Source organism: Vicugna pacos, chromosome 5, assembly GCF_048564905.1.
Source record: "Vicugna pacos chromosome 5, VicPac4, whole genome shotgun sequence".
In the NCBI taxonomy this organism is placed as follows: domain Eukaryota; kingdom Metazoa; phylum Chordata; class Mammalia; order Artiodactyla; family Camelidae; genus Vicugna; species Vicugna pacos.
The window spans coordinates 34,366,788-34,385,177 of record NC_132991.1 but is presented as its reverse complement, the minus strand read 5'-3'; the positions used below and the strand labels follow the sequence as shown (position 1 = coordinate 34,385,177).

General features: G+C 44.7%; 1 long non-coding RNA gene across 4 annotated transcripts in view; it reads left to right on the top strand.

Annotated features, from left to right (window-relative positions):
* The window catches only part of LOC116280628 (uncharacterized), a 30,440-nt gene extending 13,475 nt beyond the window's left edge, over positions 1–16,965 (top strand). Inside the window, exons 1-9 of one of the 4 annotated variants that reach the window (XR_012072611.1) lie at positions 4,801–4,914; positions 5,039–5,174; positions 5,432–5,593; positions 7,229–7,322; positions 7,616–7,745; positions 8,932–9,068; positions 10,142–10,308; positions 11,041–11,157; positions 16,584–16,965. This is a non-coding gene — a long non-coding RNA (uncharacterized lncRNA). Of the gene's footprint in view, positions 1–4,800; positions 4,915–5,038; positions 5,175–5,431; positions 5,594–7,228; positions 7,323–7,615; positions 7,746–8,931; positions 9,069–10,141; positions 10,309–11,040; positions 11,158–16,583 lie in introns of those variants that run through there. The other 3 variants (XR_012072609.1, XR_012072610.1, XR_004190067.2) reach the window with 3 other exon arrangements.
* Positions 16,966–18,390: the final 1,425 nt, after the last annotated feature.

Below are 18,390 nucleotides of genomic sequence, written 5' to 3'. Positions count from 1 at the left end.
TCAAAATAACCTTTTAAAACATACAGTAATATCCTCCCCTGCTAGCACCTCGGGTTAACAAAAAGAAAAAGGAAATTTGATCTGAATCTTAGAGAAAAAAGTATGCTTTAAACTCTGCCTAAAAAGAGTCACACCTATATGATACTGTGGTGCCATTGTACAATTAATGAAAACTTGTTTTTTTAAAGAAAAGTGAAAGCCTGAGTTGTAATCTTCTTTGCTTTTCTTCGTATAACGGAACTTGTTTTTTAATTACTTTGGTATCAAAACATACACTGCAGCTCATTGGCTGAAATTCTGCCTGGATTCAAAATGAGGCAGAAGAATATACTTTCATATGAAGCATTCATCACAAGGAGAAGAAAGAAAACAGCAGGTAGTAAGAATGTGGAAGGAGAATCACAGACTCTCAGAGCAGGAAGAGCCCTGGAAGTCAAGTAGCATCCAGTAGCTTAACCAACTCATTTAACTTTATTTTGGATTACAGTGTCATTTCTGCAATACCTCCAAATTTCTATTCCGTAAGTTCATACAAGATTGAGAATACCATGTATTTTTTTTTAAAATGTGACTAAGAGTTCCAAGCCTCAACTGACAGAAAAGCTCACCCTCTTTTGACCTTAACTCTGTAAATCTGAGCATGATAATTTAGGAGCAGGATAGCATGTGGGCTTTGACATCTGAAGAACTTGGATTTGAACATTGTATTCCCCACTTAACAGCTGTAGGAGTTGGGAAATAGTTCGCTAGTCTCTCACATTTCTGTACATTGTTACAGCTTTTGTATCAGATAATCTTTTCAAAGTCGTTTGTATAGTGAACAGTCTTAGAAGATATAGAAGTGCCCTCTGGGACACTGGACAGATTTGTTTGCTATCCAAGATAATAAAAATAATGTCACGTTTGGGGGCAAAATTTGGACAAGTTTATTAGCAACTTCCTTATAAAAGTGGGGGTCTCCTAAGTTTGGGGTTCCTTAGCTGTGTGGTCACATCTGGGCTGCTCCCCAGTCCCTTTGTAAGACTCAGAGGACAATGGGAACTAGAGTGACCAAGTGCCCTGATTTGCCCAGGACTTTTGGTGCTCAGACTGAAACAATCCTGGGGAAACTGGGATGGCTGGCCACTTGAACTAGGAAATCCACACGTATAGGAAGCTTATGTTGTCCACCACGCCAGGAAAAGTAAAGTCCTTTGTCTCTGACTCGATAGTGTCGTGTCTTTCCACCAGCATGCGTGAAAAGGGGGCAGGCTAAGTCATTAGCTGGCAAGTAGGGTAAAATCTCAAAACCTTTCATGGTTCTTGACAGTGAGATGCTTGGAAAGTACTTCCCTATGCCTCAGTTTTCTTTCCTCTCCTCTTAAAATGGAGAGAAAAACATCTGCTTCAAAGAGATATGAGGATAAAGGAAACAGTACAGGTGGATCCTAAGCACCACCCCCAGGACGTAATAGACCCCCCGAGAGAGAGTGACAGTTGCCACTTTACTACTGTAATTCCTATTACAGCAAATGATTCGAGCACAATCATTTCACTGGTGAGGTTGTGTGTGTGGTTTGCACATGTGTATCTTTCGGTGTCTTCATACAACAGAACACAGCAGATTAAAAAATGCTCAATTAAGTACTTTTGATCATTTTTATCACTAAGATTAGACTAATTCATGGTTGAGTTTAGTTACTGATTAAAGTGTTCCCCAACTGGATAAACTTATATAATTATTACACTTTTTATAAAGCTCTATTTAATCTGGTAAAACAAAATCTAATGGTATCTAATAAATGACCTTTGACTCCCTCCCTTACAGATCTCCAGGAGATAACAAAATTAAAGCTCCAGGTAACACTCTTCAGAGATTATTTGCTTGGCATCACACGGAAGCATCTCACTGCTGTCATATGATGTGAAGTAAATGCCACATACACACATGTTGATCTCAGCTGCTCTGGCAAACAAAGCGGAAAAATAGCTTTCCTATCATTATTTGTATTTCCAAAGATTTTTATAGATATGTTTTGTTGTGAATATGTGATATACTTATGGTCCTATCTTCTAAGAGTTGGAGCTAGTCTTTTTTTTTATTGAAATATAGTCCTTTTACAATGTTGTGTTAATTTCTGGTGTACAGCATGGTGATTCATTTACACACATATATTTATATTCCTTTTCCTACTCTTTTTCATTATAGTCTATTACAAGATATTGAATATAGTTTCCTGTGCTATAAAGTAGGACATGTTGTTTATCTATTTTATATATAGTAGTTAGTATCTGCAAATCCCAAACTCCCAGTATATCCCCCTTTCCCCTAAGTAACCATAAGTTTGTTTTCTATGAGACAGTTTTCTTTAGAAGAAAAAAGGTTCCCAGGCTTTCTCTGAACTGGAGGACTCTGGATAACAACTATCTGGGCAGTCTTTCGCTCATTTGGAGATGTAGAAAATGTTCATATTTTGTATGACAGAGGAATGTGACATCCCTTTTATGGGTTGCAAGGAAAGCAGATTTAAACTGAATGTGGTTTTGAAATGGTTTGAGACTGTCTAGGAAAATGGGCCCATTTGGGACAGTATGATTCGACCTCAGGGAGGTAGTTACTCTTGTGTGAGTGAGACAAGAACGGCGAACAGAAAGGAAACCCAGCGCCTCTGCCTCCCTCAGATGTGGTCAAGAGTGGGTGGAGTTCATGCATTATTCTATTTTTGTTCCGAAACACTGACTTGCCTTTTCCTTGAAGGCTCAGTTCAGTTCCAGGTGTTCTGCAAATGTAACGTGAGACTCATTAAATTGCCTCCTAGGCCATCAGACTTTATCTTTTCTCAACTGGCAACTGCTTTAGTATTTCCTTTGGATCAAACCTGCGATTTACGGCTTGATGTTAATCTGTGGGAAATAGAAAACACTCAGAAATGTGGCCTAAAGGAGCCAATTATGTTCTTGGTGTGATGTAATCATCCCAATGAGGAGTGTCCGTCTCTGGCCAGAGCTGAAAATCCCCTAGTAACCTGCAGTGTCCTCTCGGTTTCTGTGCGTATTAAGGAAAATAGACCGACCAATAATGAATAATTCACACACTTTCATTTTGTATCTTTTTGTTTATTTTTATGGAAGTGAAATCAACATATCATTAACATGTTTTTATTTTTGAAGAACTGTTTGTTCCTGTTTTCCTTCAGCCCAGTTGCTTTGACTCTGGTCAGGAACTTCTTTCTTCATCCCCAAATGGCTCAAGCCTCTTGGCTTCGAATTTGCTTTTCTGACCTCACAGCCTTATCTTTATTCTGCAGACTCAACACTCGACCCTTCTGTCTGTGCAGTCCCTGTGCCACTGGCGAGACATCTGCTGGATGTTCTCCCCAGGGGCCCCCAGTGCAGCCCTGACTCCAACCAGGCTTGCGTTGCCCCCTCCATCTACCTCCAAAGTGGGCCTTCCTCCCTCCCCTGTAGTTTGCAATTCCACATCCCATCCTGAGTCTCATTTTGGCCTCAGCTCCATGGTTTCCACACCCCTGGGAGACAATTGGGTGAGTGGTGGGCTCAGATGAATCCAGACCTCCCGGTCCAGGCCACGCTCAGAGGCTTTGCTTTCTTACTGTTGGTTTCTATATGGTTCCTAGTCTTGCTATAACAAGGTGCCACACACTTGATGGCTTAAACAACAGAGATTTATCATGTCACAATGCCCGTGGCCAGAAGTCCAAAGTCAAGATGTCAGAAGGGCCACGCTCTGCCTCTCTGAAGGTAAGAGCAGATGACCTGCTCTGGGCCTCTCTCCTAGATGTGGTAGCCTCGGACGTTCATGGCATGTAGATGACCTTCTCTTCCCGTGTCTTCACGTTGGTTTTCCTCTAGGTGTCTGTCTCTCTGTGTCCAAATTTCCCCCATTTAATAAGGATACAGTCACATTGGACAGAGGCCCACCCCAATGACTTTATGTTTACTTGATTTTTGGTAAAGACTCTATTTTCAAACAAGGTCACATTCACAGGTACTGGGGGTTAGAATGTCTACATCTTTTGCAGGATGAGACATAACTCAATCCATTATAGTTCTATTGCCTTTATACCTCCACACTCTGCTTTTAGTGCAAGATCAGAAGGGCCCATCAAGAAACTGACCCGAAGCTGAGGCTCTGGGATGACCCTCACCAAGTCCCACCAGGACCTCCCCTGCACCAGGCACCCTGGTGTGCCTTCTTTTGCCTCAGTGCACAGCCATGTTCCCCAAGGTTTCAACTGCCCAAAAGGAGCTGCCTTTTTCTAACTTGCACAAGTTGCTCTACAAGCTAGCCGAAGTCCCATGAGGTCAGCTTCTGACTTATTCATGGACATTATCTATTCTGAACATAGATTTTTTTTTCCAATTCAGTCATTCTGTACTCATTCACAAATAAACTATGTTGTCTGTTTTGATCTTAAAAATAGGCTTAGCCTTTCTTTTAGCAGAAATAGCCTCACTGTCATCACTTTTATGATCAGCCCCAAATCGATTTTCTGTAAAATTTCAAGGTTCAGAGGAAGGAAACATAACAAATCTACACCACGTCTCAGATGAATTAGGATCCAGATAGGTGACTAAGCCGGGCTTCTTGCCTTCCTGTCCTTTCTGGTTTCATGAGCACCTCAGAGGCTCAGCATATGAAAATCCGGAAGCAACAGTGATTACCCTATTTTCTCACAGCATCCAGTTGTAAAGTGCAAGTTGAGACCTGGACTCGCTTATTATTTGCAAAATTTCAAATAGAGTTCACTAGTGATTTGTAATTAAAACAGAAAATTCTGTCTACCACAGTGAGAACGTCCTCTCCCAAGAGCATGACCGAGTGCTGAACACATCTGAATTACCTTCAGATCTCGTCACTGTCCATTAGTCTCGTTGGATGACAGCAGCCAGGCTCAGCTCTCTAATGTGGAGGTTGGCAAGCATAGACAGTATTTTGGTTGCTGGCTGGGGATGGGAATGCCAGCTTCGGAGACACCAGCCTGCACAGCATCTGCCTCTCCGTTTAGTGCTGACTCTGTGCTCTGTCTTCCCATAGATTCGTCTGCCTGAGCGTCTTTGCCAGACCGGGAGGGTTAATGTGACTGGGCCTAGAGAGCGTTTCCCTGCCCGCGACCTCTCCAAAGAGCTCAAAGGCACAGGACTCTGAGACAACGACCTGCTGATGTAGCAAGGTCAGTGGCTCTCGTGTAAATCCCAGGTTGGGCATTGTCCTGAGGAGCTGGACAGTATCTGTAAAAAATTGCTCATTATGAGCCATAAAAAAGCCAAGGTATCACAGAGCCTACTGTGGGGATAGATTTACGGGTAGATGAATGATTTTTTTTTGTCAGTATGTACTGCCTTTCTCCATAAAGTCTGAGCATGTCCCTCTAATATTTCTAGATTAAACAGAGGATTTTTACATGACCCTTTTCTTCTCTATCTATAGTGATGGTCTACAGCTTTACAGAACAGCCTGTCTCGTGCTCACTCACTTATATGTTCATACAAACATCGGAATAGAATATTCCCAGATAGTAAAATCAGAGACCCAGGGACTCCAACGTAGATGAGACTTCACAGAAGCAAAGCCAAAGTGAATATTCAAGAGGTATGTGCACATGACCTAAAGGAGGGGTCACTTGGAGCTCCACTGGGTGACCATCCTGCCATCTGAAGACACAGGGCGTGGAGAGCCCTCTCAGGGCAGTGCCGCCTGCAGCAAGGTCACATCCTAGGGCTTGCAGTGAGGCTAGCTGGCGGCGAGAGGATGCATCATGGTGCTCAAGGGCAGAGCAGCAGCTTCCCTTGCCAGACCACTTATGCTCTGGGATTTTGGATCTTGCTCCAAATGCCGGGCCTCTAAGCATGGCTCTCCAGCTTTTCTGGCAATGTTGGGTGAGCCACCCCATAGCTAAGAACCCTAACTGATTTGGGCACTCTGGTGAGGAAGCCAGAACATGATGGTTGGACCACAGAGCCCACATTCATAAGCCCTCCAGGCACCCCCTCCACTGCAGGCAGTCACTGCACTAGGCTCGGGCTGTAGGTGCCTCCCCCAGCGTGACCATATGGAGTATTGTCCCAAACAGGACATTTTTGAAAATGAAAAGGGCTTCTATTTATAATTATGCCAGAACTGTCCTCGGCAAATGAAATGGTCTTCCTACCCATGTGCCCTGCTGAGGGATTATGCCTTTTGCTTATGCTACAGAGGTACATCAATCTGCTGGAAAGTACATCTAGTTTAAGGCCCAGAGCTAAGGGTCAGACTCAGAAAAACCTTGGTCCTATTTTGCATTTCTCAAGATAAAGTCAGTAATTCCCATCCTGCTAGATGTCCATTTAGTTTCCTTTCAAGCAAATACTGAAACTTAAGAGGAAGTACACTTCTAGAAGGATGACGCCTACCTGACTTCCAATGCCGGTGCAAAACGGCTCTAGATCATGCTCACCATGAACAGCAACTTTAAGAAAAAACAAAGCAAAAGGGAAAGGACTGCATTCTTTTCAATGAGACTATGCAATTGACAAACCATAAAATAAATTGGTAATTGAGGATATACCCAGATAAGATTAGTGGTTCCATGGAAATCCATACGGCAGAAGCACATAAGAGGCGTTTTATTCTCTTAGCTGCTGTTAGATTTCCCCTTGAGAAGGGCATTATATTTGTTCGTTAGAAATACGCATGATAAGCTTGAGAGAAAAGGTGAGGCCCCAGGGGGCAAAGTCAGGTGACAAGAGGGAGTGGATAACTGCCTTCCAAAGAGGGTTTCTGTCAACTGACAGGTCTTTGTTTGGTTAAGCACCTTGGAGAGTGTGAGTCTGCAGAGACAGGTTCTGCCAAAATGAGCTCAAAGCTGGAGCAGAGCTCAAATGCTCTAGAGAGAAAAAGGAGTAGGGAGCAGGGAGGGAGAATCAAGGAGGGAGAAGCCAGAAGGGTGGCAGCCTTACGTACAGGGAAACCCTGGAGAGAAAACCGCTCCAGTGCTCCTGGAGACGAGAAGTACCTCACGTGCTGCTTGGCTTGACCGCTCTCTGTGACCCACAAAGCTTCAGGACAGGCCAGGAACACCAAGTCAGCGTGCTCGGAGTCGTGGGGTTCCCAGGATACTCAGTGAAGCGTCTGCCTTCTGCCGCCACATTGACATGGGATCAATATGTAGTTAGTACCCTTGGATGAAGGGAGGGCTGACCAGAGGGTGTTCTTCTCTGATAAAAATGTGTTTATTTCACATCTTAGCTGAGAGGCGGGAGAGGTGAGGGGCGAAGACGACCGTGACGCTGAGAGAATGAAGTTGATGACGCGAGGAACAACAGAAGGGCCGGTTACAAGGGTGAGAATTCTAGGGAGGCTTTCGGGAGGGAGCTCTGTCGAGAGTCTCGCTCAAGTGCAGGCACCGAGTGACAGAGGATGGCAAGGAAGGGGACAGGGAAAGCAGACACCCTGCATCACTGAAGACGGGTGGAGCTCACACGCCGCCGCCCAGAGAAACATCGTCAAGGGGCCCAGCTGAGCAAACAACCCGGATGCCGGGGGACACCCCAGCGATGCTGGATACTCGCGACTGCCCTGCTGAGCTCCGGTGAAGCCACTTCCCTCCATGTGTTTTTATTTTTCTTTCTCCAGCTATGTCAAGCAGATTAACCGGGTGGACTTACAAAGCGGAAAAAGGCAGCCTGTGACTTGTCTTCTACTCCTGCTTCTTCCTCTAGATTATAGAGGATTTTTTTCCCAACTTCTCAACTTCCAGAGCAAAGTATCCTAACATTTTTGAGGATAAAGATTTTTTTTAACGTTTTTCTAAACAACATAAAAACCACAGCTTCCAATTCCCTTTTCCTCTGTGCACTATTGTGAACTCGCAGGTAAAACTGGGGCCTCGAGATTTGCAGAAAGCTGGTGCTCACCCTACTTAACACTGTCTTTGAAATCCACAAAGGACAATTTAAAACTTGTACCTTCTTAGTGCCTTTAAGAAGGCCAGGTCTTTGTTTTAGATCACAAGAAAGAGGATGCACATAGACTACCACCTTAGATGATCCGTGTTTATTTCTGCTGAGAATTAGTAATAGATACTGAGTTTAGCCTCATTCACATTTCTACAGAAATGAGTGTGGAGGCAACTCAACTCTGTGAAATCTCTTTGGCTGACTGATTGCTTCCAACATGGTGAAGTGAGGGACTCAGTCAGGGTTTCAGCAGGGAAGCAGAACTAGGTGTATTAGGGAGGAAGGGATCATCACACAAGCATGGGAGATGCTGGAGAAGTAAGGGCGTGGTAGGAGGAGCTGGGGGATCAGAGAAAGTCATGAATCTGCCCATCAAGGATGGGCATGGTGAGCCACGTGGAACTTGCAGGGGAATCTCTCTGGGAAACCAGATACTCCAGTTGCCAGAGTAGGACCATGAAGGGGACCCAGTGAAAAGTGTGATTTCTACATGACTTGCTTCTGAAAGTCTGCAGCCAAGCTTCGGTTGAGGGGCATGGGGGCTATTGGTCAGTAGTGCCTACAGTTGGGAAGAGCTGGACCCAGAGCAGGAGAGAGTGAGGAACACTTGCCTGCACCTCTGTGTCCGTCACCAGCGGAGAACAACAGCTACTGCTCTCCTCCCGCCTTCCAAACCTTACACAGATTCCTCTTTTGGCCAGTTCTATCTCTGAACCACAAGGGGATGCTGGAAAAAGCAGTTCTAGCTAAACCAACTTCACACAGTACACATCCCCACAGTAAAATAGCCAAAAAGTGGAAATCATAGTTTGTACATTTCAAGAAAAGTTCTTGAAATTCTAATATTAAATTATAATGAGTTCCCAGTCCACTCATTCATATATTTACAAGTACAAAAAAAAAACACAAAGTTATGGAAAATAAACCAGTTATAAAATATCACATTTATGGTTGGAACAGCTCTAAATTTTGTCCTTAAAATTCCCACCATAGAGACAGTTTTGGTTTCCAGTAGCTACAGAGGAAGAATGTCTAGGAGAAATACTGAATGCTTTCCTGGATTTGATGGAGTATCAAGAACAGAGGGCTGTAGTCTGTGGACCACAAAGTATCCCAGGCCATTTAAAAAGGTGATTTATTCCAGCAACAATCCCACATAATAGTTTCACACTTGGTGCTTATTAATGCTCATTACAGAGTATTTCCCTTAGCTCCATTAAGCTTTAATCTCAGCTGTTTTCTGGCACATTAACAATATGGCAGCCCACCAAAGGCGGGCTGGTCACAGACTTAATGTTATGCACAAAATAATTTGGCCAATGAATTGGATGGACTGGAAAACTGGAGCAGGATCCCATTCTACTCAGAAGATTCCAAGGGGCTGTGGCATCTCAAAGTGTGACGGCCTTGTCCTCTTTGCAGAATGGATGGCTCAGAGAAGCGTTAGGCTGAGAGCATCCAAAGAAGAGGCCTTTCCAGTCTTGGAACAGACATAGGATGGGAGGCCATGCTTGTGCCTTGGCACTCCCCCTCTGCTCCCTCCCAGGCAGAGGCTAGCTTGGGAGGCATGGAGAGGCAGTACCCCTTTTTCCACAGGCTTCCCTTAGCTCTGTTCAGGGCTGTCCAGGGCAAAACTGTGGAGGAGGCCACCCCTTCTCTAGCACCTCTCCTTCCACTCGTTTGCCTTCCCCTGATGCTAGGTCGTCCAAGGCCACTCAGTGTTGTTTGCTCCACAGGCCAGCCTTGATTGGTCAATGCTTTATGCTTCAGACTTTCCATTTTCTCTGCCCCCATAAAAATATACCCTCCAGTGTCCCTCTGAGACCTCTCAGCTAATATCACAATACTGCTAATGGGTCCAGAAAGAATCAACAAGAGTCTCTTTAATAGTAGCAATTAAGTGTGTCAGGCTTCTAGACTTCCCTGCAAGTTCCAAGCTAGGTGATCTGACAGAAAGATAATTTGGGCAAGCCTTTGGCAATTTCCACTGGCCACCTACTCCACCCACACGGAGGGTAAATCACAGACGTAAATGCCTGTTTGGTTAATTATTAATGTGATTAATGGTTACTGATTGCTCAAACTCAAGGTCATAAATGCTTTGCATCTATTTTGCTAAATGTCTTGCTAAATAGATGCTTGTTGGCTGAAATCGTCTTTGGCTAGAATTTGTCCAAAGATTTTTCTCTCTCTTAAATTACAGGGACAGGTGGGACACCAATATTCCAGGAAAGACTGAGCAGTAATTCCAGAGGAAGAGGAGGAACTATGGACGGGTGTATGGAGGGCAGAACTGAGAGCAAGGACATCTGAGACTCTAGCCCAGGTTTGTCAGCACACCTGAGATGGTGGCAAGATTTGGAAAAGGAGGTGAGTCACTGTTGGAGTCTATCATAGAAAAGGGTGGGAAAGTCCCAAGTCTAGTCATGCCAAACAAAACAATTGGCTGAGACCAGCTCAGTTAGTGCCTAATGGTTCAGACCATTCATAGGAGCTAATCCTTTTCTAGAGGGTCTTGGATTTCTCCAGCTCCATTCACAGGTCCTGCCAGGTTGTCAGTCCTATACTGTGTAGGTCCTGCCTGCTCACATGGTACAAAGCATAGGACACTTTGCCTGTTGTATCTGCTGCCTGTAGGGTATAACTGGTGATTGGCATGTGCCACTTAGTACTGACTAAATTCTGCCTTTCTCACTGAACTATCTATTGAGGGCCGGGACGCAGTTTTGGTACTCTAGGGTCAGCTCCAGATGCCACACACAATTGAAAGCTAAAATGGTGGCCACTGATGGTGTTCGGCTAATTGCTTGGACCACAGAGAGCAGTAGAAGAAGGAGCAGACTTGGAGTGGATCTCGGTTTTCTTGATTGGTCACCTCTAACTCTGGGCCACACTCAATCTCTCTGGGCCTCAGTTTCTGCATTTATAACTTGGAGGCTTGATGATCCTGCCTGCCTCCTAGGGTTCTTGGCAAGATCAAATCAGATTATGCTCATAAAAGTACATGGCCAACTCCGAAACACTATACAAATGAGGTGCATATATGCATATTTGTAACTATATGAAAATTTTTCATTTTAACTTTTCTTTACCAAAATATAGTTACAGTAAGTACTTATTTGAAAAGAACTTTCTGATAAGTCTGCTTGGGGAAGAAGTTGAAATTCCAAAGACTTCAGTATTTTAGAGAACGGAGTGAAAACACATACTCTACCTGAGGTAAGTCATGTTTTGTTTGCTTGTCTTGTTTTGCACAGGGAGGGAGAAAACAGAGTGAAGAGGCGAGAGATGAAACAAAAAGATGAGAAATTATCATCTCTAGGTTCTATTTCTAAGTCCATTTGGGCTAGACTCCTTCCACTAAGAACTTTTAAAAACAAAACATGAGCAATAAATCCTGCTCTCTGAAGCTCACTGTCACCCTTGGAATGCTATCTGCCAGGACAGGGAAACAGGCCTTCTACTTGCCCTGTACAGAGCATGTTAGCATGCTTGAGGAGTTTTACATGACGGTAATAGTGAGTGTTGCTAAAATGAGAAGTCAGGATGGGCCTGTGAGGTTAAAATGAGGAGGGACAAGGTCAGTCAAAGATGGCCCGGCCGGAGCCAGCCAAGCAGAGGCTGCCGTGGGTACTGGCTGTGGTTCAGGGAGAGCAGGGGAGGTGCCAGCTGCCACGAGACAAGGAGCGTAAGGCTCAAGATGGAAAATCATGAACCAGGTGATATCATCAGGGAAACTTAACAACTGATGTCATAGCCAGAAAAATTAGCCAAGTTCTGGAAGTAGAAACGGATGTACTATGAACATGGAGCAGTGTGCCTTGAACTTAATGCTGCTCTCTGTGGCCTAAGAACAGTCTTAAAAATTACTGTAAAAAACTATTATTATTTTATTATAATTATTGACAATTTAAAATTTATCATTTTAGCCATCTTCAAGTATATAGTCCATTTGCATTAAGTACACCCGAATTGTTGTGCAACTGTCATCACCATCCATCTCCAGAACTTGTTCATCTTCTCAGACTAAAACCTGATATCCATTAAACACGAACTCCCCACTCCCTGCTTGCCCCAGGCCCTGGCCACCACACCCTCAACTTCCTGCCAGTATGAACTTGACTACTTTAGCTACCTCATATAAATGGAATCATGCAATATTTATCTTTTTGTGACTGGTTTGTTTTACTTAGCGTAATGTCCTCAAGGCTCATTCATGTTGTAGTATGTGTCAGAATTTCCTCTCTTCTTCAGCTGATTAACACTCCATCGTGTGCACGTAACACACTTTGTTTATCCAATCAACAACTTGGATTGTTCCTGCGTTTTGTTTATTGTGACTAATGCTGCCACAAACATGGGTATACAAATATCTGCTGGATTTCCACTTTCACTTCTTCTGAGTATAAATTCAGAAGTGGAATTACTGGACCATATGGTAATTGTATGTTTAATTTTTTGAGGAATCACCTACCGTTTTTCACAGTGGGTGCACCATTTTCTATTCCAACCAACAATGCACATGGTTTCCATTATCTCCACATCCTCATAACAGTCTTCTAACTGCGGCATGGGTTAGAACAGCTGCCAGGTTACCCACGGCAGTGATCTCATTTTTGATGGTGCATGTATCCTACAAAGATTTTCTGTAATTTTACCTTTGGGTGCAGGTGATTTGAATTGTGGTCACTATACTGCAGCACAGTTGATCTTGTTTCTTGGTGGTCTGCTCTCTCCTTTCTTGGTTATACCTCTGAATGGTGGCTTTGTGGCCAGATATAACTCAGCCCTGTTCCCAGAGAAAGGAGTGGAATTCCTACTGGATGAGAATCTCTAAGCTCTCTTTAGAAGGGTGCTATTTTCACTTCACTCCAGACTGTGTTTGCAGCAGACCTTGGGTCCAGGCAACATAAACTACTCATAAAGCCCTTCTGTTACCCGAACCTGGCATAGGAATTTGCTGGTTTTAAGCAAATATATACACAAAGATAGAACAGTTTAAAAAAGAGAGAGAGAGTGGAGAATGAGGACACTGTAGGTGGCAGTGGTGGGAGCAGTCGGGCCAGCCCTTTGATGGGTGGAGGTGATGCGGAGGCGAGTGGGCAAAGAGGAAGCCTCTCAGGCTCCCTTCCTAACAGTCCCCCCCACCCCCACCGCCTTGGGCAGGTGGGGTTCTTGCAACAGAGCTGTTGTCGCAGGATGTAAAGGAATTACCTTTCCTGTTTGGGCTGCCTATCACTGATGTTGACATTTTCAATTTCCTAATATTTAAAGAGCATCCAATATTAATAGAGAGGACAGGCATACCTCGGTTTACTGTACTTCACAGATACTGCACTTTTTCACAAATGGCAGGTTTGTGGCAACCCTGCACCGAGCAAGTCTATAGGCGCCATTTTCCCAACAATTGCTCACTTCCTGTCTCTGTGTCACATTTTGGTAATTCTTGCAATATTTCAAACTTTTCATTATTATTATATTTGTCATGGTGATCTATGATCTGTGATCTTTGATATTACTATTGTAACTGTTTTTTGTTCTGTACATTTAAATTAAGGTATGTACGTTGTTTTTTGACATAACCTTATTGCACACTTAATAGACTACAGAGTAGCAGAACGTAACTTTTACATGTACTGAGAAACAAAAAAACTCATGTGACTCGCTTTATTGCTGTGGTCTGGAGCCAAACCCGCAGTATCTCCAAAGAATGCCTGTTTACTGTTTCCGTTAAAACAATGGATTTTTATGTTTTTATGATTTTTATGTTTAATTTTTCTTAATTTCTTAATTTCCCAAATGAGAATTAAAAAAAAAATCTCTGCCCTTATGAAGTATTTTCTGAGCTAGTTATTCCTGATTCTTCCTGGTTTCTTCTGACTTTTCTAAGGAGGCTCTCAGGATTTATGCTCCCAGGAGCCTTTCCCCAGGCTGGCAGGAAGGGTACCTCAACTAGTCAGGAATCCAGCTCTTGCCAAGGGAAAGGAGTCAGCCCAGAACATGCACCCACCTGCCTTCGAGTCAGAGACAAGCCAGCTTTAGACTTGATCATTGACCTGGTTATGAACTTCATGTTAGCTTAGGTTGGGGATGATAAACTTGGGTTAGTCTGGGCAGAGAGTGTCAAATTCCCCATGAACCTGCTGTAAGTAATCCAGTGCCTGGTCTTGTTTCACAAGTGTCCGTGCAGCCAGTGACCCCCATGTTTACCATTGTGGTAAATCCCTTCTCCTACACATGCTCCCTAGACAAGTTCTTACCTGACCTGGGAGAGATGAAGGAAGACTGGCGGGCAGGGATTTTAGGGACAGGAAGCTGCGTTCTCGTTCAGCCAGTCATCAGAAACCTGTCCTGACTTGGTTAAGACCATCTACATGAAACCATGATGTTCAGCGATGTATGCTCACACACACACCTTGGAAATCTATTAAACATTGGGCTGTCCTTCTAGAATTGATTTTTTTTTGTGGGGAGGGGTAACTAGGTTCATTCATTTATTAATTTTTGATGGAGATACTGGGGATTGAACCCAAAACCTCCTGCATGCTAGGCACAGACCCTACCACTGAGCTATACCCTCCCCCTTTTCTACAATTGATTTAAATGTTCAATGCTTCTCGAAAAAAGTTTTACTTGAAAATTAATTTTTTTGAAAACAGCAAACTATATGGAGGCTAAAAAGGCAGAGCTCTGCATTCCCCCTTCCTCATCCTAGCTTCCAGGGTTGGCTGTACATCCTCTCAGGCGTATTCTAGACACACACACACAAACTTCAGTCATACTATAGTACAGTGATACAACCTACTTTATAGCAGAGATGTCCTTCCATGTCAATTCATTTTTTTTTAAAGGAAAAGATACAACAATAAGAAAAGTAATCTTTCAGATAGGTTCATATTCCAATCTGGTTCTGAAGCTCAGCTGAACCCGAGGGCTTGGCTGAGAATCCCTGGTACAACCAGCCCTGGGCTGTTGGCTCCCACTGTGTCTGCCCCCTGCGCTCAGGTGTGTGTCCACCACAAGGACCGGGCATCCGGTCAAGCACGTGGAGGTGCAGGCAGGGGCTCCGGGAGAGGGAGCGTGTGTGTGTGTGTGGCCAGTTTGGCAGGAAAATGGGAAGATGCAAAGGCATCTGGGCTCCGTGGTCATCCAAGGATTGGCAGGAGGACTTCAAACATTGTCTGGTTCCACGGATCCTGGTGCTGTTTCTCATGCGTGGTCCAATATCGGCTGCCGCCAGAATCTCCAGAAGCTTACGGTTGGTTGGTTTGTGGCCCAGACTTGCTAAGGGAGTCAGATTTCTGGAGTCTTCAGTTTTATGGGGGTGTGGGGCCTAGGGGAGCTTTGTTGTTCACGAGTATGACACATTCCTCTGGAGTATCACAATTTGAACAACTTCTGGCATTTCAGAGGCTAATTCCCTCGACCAGCACCTCTCTTGACGCACTCTCGTGATAACTTCCAGGCCCTCTCATCTTTTGCCCTGTCCTCTTTCTTGAGCTCCTGGTCTGTTAAGCCAACTTCCTTCCAGAAAATTCACTCTGCATTCCCAGGCCCCCGTCTAATATGTTCAAAGCAAGGCCAATATTTTTACCTGAAAACCTCTATCTAGTTCTTAATTCCCACCGGTCTGGTCACCCAAGGGAGAAACCACTTTAATCATTCTTAATTCTTTCCTTTTTTCCGAATTGTTTGGTAAGTCCTATTGATTCTAGCTCAAAAATGTCTTTCAAAATTGCTCCCTTTTTCCCTAGTCCCAATGCTTCTGCCTCCACTGAGTCTGTCATTGTCTCTGTTTCAATAAATATTAACTGCTACCATGTACCAGAGCCATTTCTGCCATCCAGGGGTTCATGGTTTAATGATCCTATTTAACCTACAGAGGGATGTTTCTAAATTACAAATCTGCTCATAGCTCTTCTCTGCTCAATGATCCACACTGGCTCTGTTGCCTCGAGATGAGATCCGATTCTATGGCTGCACAAGGTCTTTTCACAACGTCCTTAAACCCATCTCTATGGTCTCACCTCTCACCATCCCCTCAACCAGGGAACCCACAGGTGTTTCACAGATCCTTGTTTTTACACATGCTCATTTCTCATTCTCCATTTCAAACGCTTGGGACACCCTCACTTTTTGAGGTTCTGCTCAAATGTTAACTCCTTTGTCAAGCCTTCCTCTGTTCTTGGGTCTCCTGCAAAGTTTCTCCCTCTGTCTTCTGCATTCACCTGCACCTTTGCTCAGAGCTCCATGACAGAACCTAGCACTTTTAGTGCATGATTTCCTCCCATCTTTGAATCTCCATCAGTCTGGATTCCAGACAGTCAGCAACTTGAAGGCAGAGGCTGTGCCTTCTTCACCTTGGTATCCCTGGCTCTCCACTTGATGCCTGGTGCACATGAAATATGTAGACACTAGATTGGATTCTGGACTCAATATTGCCTTATGGCAAACAGGGTTTGTGAGGGGAACTATGCTAATATACCTAAATGTATTGGGTGCAGAAAGCCATCTCTACCAAGTTCAAGCACAAGCTGGCTTATAGAATTGGTAACTCCAATGGTACAGCTGGTTGGGGTGGGGTGGGGTGCCCAAACAAGGCTGTCAGGGGTCTCTCACCATCTCATCTCCCATTTTCTTTGCAGGTTGGCCTCATTTTTTCCCTGCTGATGCAAGGAGGCTCTAAGCCTATTTCCTTACAGCTTATGATCCAAAGGAAAGAGACCTTCTCTATCTCAGCATCCACACATCAGATCTCAAGGGAGGCTGCTTGGACCTGTTTGGTCATATGCATATGAGTTGACCAGTCATAGTGGACATACAGACGAGGTACCAGGACTGGCCAGCCCTGGGCCCTGTGTCCACCCCTGCGGACAGGCAGCTGATGGAGCTCCGTGAATGACCAGCACTGTGGGAACCACAGGGGAGGTGCTAGTTCTCGAGCAGGAAAAGGAGCACTGGGCAGATAAAATCATCAGATGTCCACTCCAGTTGCATGTTTTTGGCATAAAAAGCCATTTCAACCAATTTGTTTGTTAGCTCTCAGTATAGCTGAGGTTCATGAGTGCTACAATTTTTTTGTATCAAAAGCAGCATACAGTTTTAAGACAATGCTTCTCAAACTGCAATTTGCTCATGAATGAACCTGTTAAATGCAGGTTCTCATTCAGCCAGTCTGGGGTGGGATGTGGGATTCTTCATGTCTTACAAGATTATACTAGTCTCCTCAGGCTGCCATAAAAACCACAGATTGGGTGACTTAAACTACAGAAATTAGTATTCTCACAGTTCTGGAGGCTGGAAGTCCAAGATCAAGTCTGGTTTCTGGTGAAGACTCTCTTCCCGGCTTGCAGATGGCTCCTTCTTGCTGTGTCCTCAAATGGCCTTGCCTCTGTGCATGAGCGGACAGAGTGAGACCTCTCATGTCTCTTCCTCTTTTTATAAGGACACCAGTGCTGTTGGATTAGAGGCCTGCCCTCATGACCTTATTTGACTTTAATTACCTCCTTAAAGGCTCTATCTCCAAATATAGTTACATTGGGGATTAGGGCTTCAATATATGAATTTGGTGGGGGGTGGGTAATGACTCAGTCCATAACAAAACTTAGAGCTAAGTCTGGGTCCTGCAGCATCAGCACCACCTGCCTGGCCAGCAGTGCTACAGTTGGTCAGAGGAGGGCCTAGAACTGCACGGCAGCAAGAACGCACGGGTTGGAGAAGCTGCACTCCGAGCATCTGGAAGGACCAGACGCTGTGGTTGGTTCTCTCAAGATCCTCTGGATCCAAAGACCCCTCTTCTACTTGGAGGCCAAATTGAAGAGTGATGACATTTAGGCAGAGAGTACAGACGGATGGGAGGGGAGAAGAGGGTGGGGGTAGCCTGGGGCTGCACTGAGGATGCAGCTGCAGGGATGGGGTACAGGAACCAGGACAGAGAGTAAGTCACGCATTTAATAGCCATTCCTTCCAAGTGCCCATGAGGTCCCTACAAGGGAAGGAGGGTCTTTATAACCGGGGGCAGGCTTGCATTTTGGTTGTTGTGACAGAATGAGAGGCACACTGCACTGAGCTGGGTTTCTCCCTCTTCCATCCTTTGTCTGATAAGAGCAATTTCTGGGGAGTTTTTTTTTATACATGTTCTACCCCTAGACACACACACACACACACACACACACACACACAAGTTGCTTGAGCAAAGATGTCATTACTAAACCCTGCTCAGTTGGTGGTACACAAACCTCCCTGAGCAGAACTTTCTTGACCAGTTCTACAGGAGAAAAATGCAGATACCACTACACTCCCAGCCACCCAAGCAGGCAGGAAGCCCAAGTACCTAGATGTGTCCCTCCCGCTGACCATGCCCTTTGAGATCTCCCCCTCCCCAGTGCCCTCCCTCCTTCAACTCATCACCTCTCCCTTGCCTGCCGTCCAGCCTGGATGGGAACAGGCCCA